We start from the raw sequence: 7598 nt of genomic DNA, 5'->3' as shown, positions 1-7598 counted from the left end.
TTGCTGTTACTGGTTTTGGTCTATTGAATACATCATGGGTAGCTTGCCAGGCGTTTGCTATGAGGGCAAGATATTCTCGGTATCTTGCCGGGCAGAGGAATCGGAATCAGGGTTGGCCTCCTGCAAGGCAAATGCCCTAACCGCTGGATCTAAACATTATATAAAAATACTAGGAATACCGAATGTTGTTTCTTTAACAGTGCAATAAAAATGATTATTTAGTAAATTTCTTGATTTATTAATGAAATATGTAAGCTCGTGAGTATAATGGGAGTAGTTTTCTAACACAATAGTCTGAGGAATTTGAAACTGTTATAACTGTTTTGTAGGATTCCATCTCCCTAGCCTGCTTCATTCTACCCCTCTCTCTTATCCAATCCGGTCTTCTTCTTGGGAATCGGACCTCCTGATTAGCTAGCCTCTACCTTTCAACTGCCTACTTTATGACATCATTCTCGCACCAAACCAACCACCAACTGGTAGAACCTTGGGGTTCCCATGCGGTTGTTTGTAAAAAATTCGAATCATCCTGGCAAGTGACCAGTGACCAATGACCAATCACCATTGACCAGTCATCTGTACTGGACACTTGTGGTCTTAAGCCGCTGAAGTTTACTGATTTACTCTCATACTGTCTCCTCGTCTCCTCTACCTTTCATCGATATTTCCTCTTCTCTGACCATGTCAGGTAAGGAATAATACTTTTCAAAGCTTTTCATTAGATTTATTATCCCTAAACTTAGCAGTCTAGTAAAAACAACATGTACTAATGAAAGAAAATATTCAAGTAGAATTTTATAAGCCACATTTTAGTTGACTTTGACATTTGCTGTGTGATTTTAGACATTGGCTTTCTTTCTCTCACATACAAACTGTTTTTCCTCATTGATTACTTTATATTTTAGACATATTTATGAGCTCAAATACAAACATATATATATATGTTGATTCTCTGTGTTTCTTTTTACTTTTAATCGTGTATTTTACATAATATCCTTTGAAAAAAGCAAATCAGAGCGAGTATTTTTACAGAAAAAGAAAATGTAGATGCTGTGGAATCCTGCTGAAATATACTCGCATGTTTTCTCTGTAATGGTCTCTCCTCTTGTATTTATACCTCAGTATTTTAAATATAGTGCTATTACACAGTAATAATCATTTATCTTTTAGTTTTCTATTTAAACCAGGTAATAAGAAAATTTGGGGCATGGGGAAGGTGTGGAGTGCTGAGCGATAGGGAGGCAAGCCCTCAAAGGTAAGAAAGTTTGGGATCACTTTCATCAAACATTGACCAATTGAAACCAAGACGATATGAGGGAGAATAAAATAGGAAAGAAAGAATAAAAGAATATGGACGGCAATTATCAAGGAAGGGGAAACCGTCTGGATTGAATGTTGAAGAAAACCAAGGATTTAAAATCAAAAAAGAAAGAATATATGTTAAATATGCTGAGGTAAATACACAGAGAGCAAGTCAAAGCAATTTACTTCAATAAATGCCAGGACTAGAAAGTATTCTGTTCCTTGAGTAGGGTACCAGAAGGAAAACCAGTATATCAGAAAAGCATCCTTGGTGACTTTTTTCCTTATTATCTCTTTGAACACAGTACTTGGTACTTGACAATTTGGAATATAAACATGCATTAGAAATGATGAATCCCATAAATAGCTAATAGTGGTTATCTAGGTGGGTGGAAGAAATAGAATCTTCAATGTTTTATGACGTTCTGGTTTTTAAGTACATGTACGCGTTGCCTGTTGAAATTAAAACAATGGTATTTTCTAACTTGATTCAGGAGGTTTGATTCATTTGTGTGGTAATTAGGTTCCAGGTTTAAGCTGCTTGTCATCTTTACAAATATTATTTCATGTGATTTTTTCTACCTAACATGAGAATAGTTTGATAATAGTCAACTTCTGTTTTAGATCCTAAGAGGAAATAGGAAAATCAAGTCTCACATGTAGAATTACACATTTTTGTTATATTTGTTAATTTTGATTGTTCCTACATTAAAAATATTTAATGGGATTTTGGTGCTCATTTATTAAACATTAAGAAGAACGTTTTCCAGGTTAATAAAGTTAATTTTACTCCAGGTTTTGAAAGTAAATTTGCAATATTTTGTGATCATTTTTTATATGGTCTTTTCTGTTGTTTCTGTGATAAACTGAAATCATATGCTATGTTTAAAACGCGTTGTTTGGTGGTTAATATTCAGAGGTATTGATGAGAAAAATTTTTGTAATTACAAAGTTTCTCTATTTTACTCATTTAAAACATTTCTTACCTATAAATACAATCACGTTTCACTTAATCACTTAATCACTTAACTTCCCGTTAGTCTTCGATTTGCTCGAGCGGGCACCAGTATCGTCTCCATTTGTCCCTGTCGCGTGCTACTGTAGCCCAATGGCATCTATTCGCTCTGGGAACATGAAGGGCCTCAAACCGATCGTTCATGATCTTGACAAAGAAGTCTGACCATCTGGTAGGTGGGCGGCCACGCGGTCTCTTGACATCCCATGGAATCCAATCAGTAACAGCTCTAGTCCAATGGTCGTCTCTAAATCTCATTACGTGACCAGCCCATCTGATTTTTGACACCTTGGCATATGAGACAGCGTCCCTGATCCTTGATCGTCCACGGATGTCAGAACTCCGGATTCGTTCTCTCATTTGAGCGAAACGTGATATTCCAAGCATAGCTCTTTCTATTCTTCTTTGGGAGACCTAAATGGCATTCTCATCTTGTTTGCATAGGGCCCAGGTCTCTGAGGCATATGTTAATGCAGGAAGAACAGTGGAATCAAAGAGATGTGCCCGGAGCCGGAGGTTCTTCGTCCTCTTAGCTATTTCTTCTACGTTCTTGAAGGCATTCCAAGCCGCTTTCTTCCTCCTGCACAGCTCGGGTGCCAGGTCATTTGTCATGTTGACCTCTCGAACTAGGTGCACATAGCTGATGCATTCGGAGATGGTCGTTCCATTGAGAGCGAATGGGGCGTCAGGAACAAGGCTGTTTCTCATAAACATTGTCTTCGTAAGATTCAGCTGTACTGCAATGAACAAACAAGTGCAGATATCACTTCGGCTACACGTTTTTGCCTCTCTGGGATATATTCCCAGGAGTGGTATCGCTGGGTCAAATGGGAGCTCAATTTCTAATTTTTTGAGGAACGTCCATACTGTTTTCCAGAAGGGCTGAACCAGTGGACATTCCCACCAACAGTGAAGGAGTGTCCCTTTCTCGCCACATCCGCGCCAGCAACGGTTGCTTTTGTTCTTTTGAATGTGGGCCAGTCTCTGAGGTGTGAGATGGTATCTCATTGTGGTTTGTTCATTGCAGCACTCTTTACAGTAGCCAGAAACTGGAAGAGACCTGAGTGCCCAAGAACAGATGACTGGTTAAAGAAACTTTGGTACATCTACACAATGGAGTACTATGTGGCTCTTAGAAAAAATGAAGTCATGAACTTTACATACAAGTGGTACAATATGGAAAGTATCATGCTAAGCGAAATGAGTCAGAAAGAGAGGGATAGACATAGAAAGATAGCATTCATCTGGGGGATATAAAATAATAAAATATGAGATTAATACCCAAGAATAGCTGAGAGCAACATCAGGAGAATTACTCCATAACTTAGAGGCCAGCTGGGTATTCTAGGGGAAAGGACAATTCAGATAGAAAGGGGAACACCAAGTGGAGGGTGTTTGGAGGATCCTCCCAGGAGGGGAGATGCAGGTTGAAAGTAGACTGGACTGAACATGTTCGCCACTCAATGCCTCTTTGGCTGATCACAGCGCCCAGGAGGAGAGAGAGAACAGGGGGGAATGCCCTGCCACAGTGGCAGGGGGGGATGGGGGATGGGAGGATGGGGGGGGAGGGTATTATCCTGGTGGTGGAAAATGGGCACTGGTGGAGGGATGGGTATTTGATCGGGGTATGACCGAGATCCAAGCACAAAAATTTGTAAATCTACAACTGTACCTCATGTCGTTTCACTAATAAAAAAGAAAAAAAAAAGATTCAGCTGTAGTCCTACCTTTCCACACTCACGGTCAAAGTCTGCCAGCATTTGTGCCGCTTGGCTGATGTTTGGTGTTATTAAAACAATGTCATCAGCAAAGCGGAGGTTGTGTAGTTGCCGACCATCTATCTTCAGTCCCATTCCTTCCCATTCCAGCCGTCTCATGATGTTCTCGAGGGTGGCACTGAAGTGTTTCGGTGAAATGGTATCACCCTGCCGCACCCCTCTCTTGACATCAACGATCACTTCTTTGTAGAATGGTGAGATCCTGGTAGTGAATCCGCAATACAGCTCATGGAGGATCCTGATGTATTGGGCATGAATGCCCTGATTGGCTAGGGCTTCAATGACCGCTTCCGTCTCGACAGAATCAAAGGCCTTCTTTAAATCAATGAACGTTAAGCAGAGTGGCATCTTGAACTCCCGAGAAACCTCAAGAGCTTGGTTATCGTGTGGATATGGTCGATGGTCCTGAATCCTTTGCGGAACCCTGCTTGCTCGCATGGTTGTCCTTCATCTAGTGTTCTGCCATTCCTATTCAGGATGACTCGAGTGAACAACTTGTAGATGACAGACAATAGGCAGATCAATCACGTTTATTCCTATTTTCTTTTTGTTATGTAGTTAGTGCTAAATCCTTTTTCTTTAATGGACTGGTAAGGTGTGCACTCAAAAATCAACTTCTATTCTGTTTTTTGGCTAGTAGTTTTTTCAAAAATAGAATACATTCTTCATATTGTATATTGTATATGTGGAACAATTTATTAATAACCTTATTGGACTGTTTTATTTGGTTTTGTTTGAGACCACATCCACAGTTATTAAGGGTTTACTCCTGGGTCTGCTCTCCATAACTTACTGTACTATGCTGCTTGCTACAGAGTCCAGATTTCATTGATATATATATATATATACATCTTTTTCAGCTCTGTGATACATATTTTTCACGATGTTTTCTTTATACTTCCTCCTATGTAAACCATATGACTTGGAAAAATTAAATTTATGTATGCATAATTATTCTTAGAGTTATTAGTAACTACATTGTAGATAAACAATTTAAGACACAGAATTTAAATAAAGTTTTCCTTCCAAAAACATTTCTTGGGAAAAACTCAAGTAGTCATTTTTGAAGTGGATCAAAAATCAGGGTAACCTTCTATTCATCAACAAGATTAAGTCATAAGTGAACCGTAACTAACAGATATTCATTGCACAAGTCAAAGGGAAACCTGTTGATTACAATGGTAAGAGTTGTAAAGACTCCAAATGCCTATATTAAAGTAAGGTATCTTTCTAACTGTTTCTGCATTGTAGTGAAAATGCAGAGTCCTGGCAAAAAGTCCACATGCTTAGGTTCCCTAACTTGGAAATTCATAAGGGGCAGAGAGATAGTACTGGAGGGGATAAGGCACTTGCCTTGTACACAGCCAATCTGCTTGTATCTCTGTTACTGCATACACTCTTCTGAATGTTACAAGGGGTCACTCCAGAGTGCAGAGTCAGAAAGAACCCAAGATCACTGTCAGTTATTGGTCGAAAGTATACTCCTTAAAATGCCCAATAAAAATTATTGGAAAACATGAAGTCTCTTAGTCATTTCTGGCCCTCAGGTTTCTTCTTGTCCAGAGAATGTTACCCACTCATAGACTTCCTAGTTTATAAAAGCTTGCCTTATAAGAAATAACATATGAGTCAATAGGAGAACAAGCTACAGGCATTGCTAGGGTAAGGAGAAACTATCTGTAAGCAAGAAATCCAAGAACAGACACGATCACCCGGTTCTTCTAAAGTTCCGTGTTCATATTGGGAGCACGATACCAAATAGACAAATTGCCAAAAGGTTCCAAGCTTTGAATCACCCTAAATTGTTGGAAATTTGGAAACTCAGTTGACTGTTAGTACTAAAAGCATCTCGATGGCTTAAATTTTAAGTTCACATTGTTCCTCTCAGCGTTGAAGGATATTATAAGTCTCACAGATTTTTTTTCATCACCCTCTTGTTCCTTACAGTAAATTTTCAAAATCCATCTGTATTGGGAACTGCCCATACTCTGCAGCTTTCCCTTCCCGTGGTGAATGATGCAGCTTCCCTAACAGGAAGTGTCTGCAACTACTCCAGAATATCTGCTCCTGCTGGTAGTTCTGCTTGGCTCCTGCCCTCAGCCTCTGGCACCTCTTTCCAACCACTGATGTGTCGTGCCTATCTTTACCAACATTTCAGCACAACAATGCTATCTGGAGTGTTTCACCAGTCTCGTATATCCACCTCAGCTGCTTCCTACCCTATTGTTTTGGAATGGGATATTGCAGGATGGGCTGAAGAGAAGTCTTCTATGGGATACTTTTTCTGTATCTTTCCTAGACCAAGACACTGCTGTCTCTTCCATTTCTAACGCAGCTCGCTGTGAGAACACACTGGACACGTACAACACGGTGTCTGTGTACCCATCACTTTCTGCCAGTCTTGTTGAGAGAACACCATCTCAGGTTCCACATTAGAGTAAAAGCCTGTCACTTCCCTAACAGGAACGAACCCAGGTGTATTACAATCATCAAGGCACTCTGGGAACTCTCCTTTCTGGCCTGCAGTCCTATGACTCCATGTCATACATAGAGCAAAATGGCTCTGCCCCCCAATCTTACAGCAACTCATCTAGAGAAATGGTTATTGTTCTGAAGGAGGTCCAGCCCCCAAATAACCAACCACCAACTTCCTCCTCTGGAATCCACTTCTCTGTGTCTGCTCAACCCCTCACAGAATCGAGATATCAAGGGGAGTTAAACTGAGAGAAGGGAAAGAAAACTCAAAAATTGGGGTCAAAAAGAGGAAAACTGTCCATAGACAGGTGATATTTAAATACATTGAGATTTTTAATTTTATGAAATGAAGTTAACTAAGTTCATGTTTACACCCCTCACTCATTTTACAGCATGTTATTTTCGCACTCAACATAAGAGCTCCTAATGGACATTGGAACATGTGATAGTATAATGGACAACTGGGTTTCATATTATAAAGTTCAGGAGCACACAAAAGTATGCCACATTTTTCCCCAGTTATTTCAATTATATTTAAATTTTTATTAGTTAAACATCATGAGGCACAGTTGTAGACTTACAAATTATTGTGCTTGGATTTCATTTATACAATGATGGAGTACCTATCCCTCCACCAGTGCCCATTCTCCACCACCATGGATCCCAGTATTCCGCCGACCACCCATACCCACATCCCACCCAGCCTCTGTGGCAGGGAATGCCACATTTTTCACTGTTCTATGTCAGAAGTCCTCCAGAATTACGACACTAAAAGCAAAATACATGTTTCAAACTAGTATTTTGTTATTTTCTTAAGAAGTTTCAGAACTCCTATTGTAATGGTACCACTTTAACTTTCCCTTCCATTAATGAACAGCAAGGTTCTGAATATACTTGTGTTTCAGAGATTCTATCTCAAATCATCAAATCTAGAATCTGCACTTCAGCACAAATATCATGCTGTAGGAGTGCTTCATTCATACTCTTATTCTATGATATTAACGTCCTTTTATTTTTCTATGAAAGTG

This window comes from Sorex fumeus, unplaced genomic scaffold (assembly GCF_029834395.1).
Source record: "Sorex fumeus unplaced genomic scaffold, SorFum_2.1 ptg000070l, whole genome shotgun sequence".
Taxonomy (NCBI): domain Eukaryota; kingdom Metazoa; phylum Chordata; class Mammalia; order Eulipotyphla; family Soricidae; genus Sorex; species Sorex fumeus.
This window is presented reverse-complemented; position numbering follows the sequence as displayed.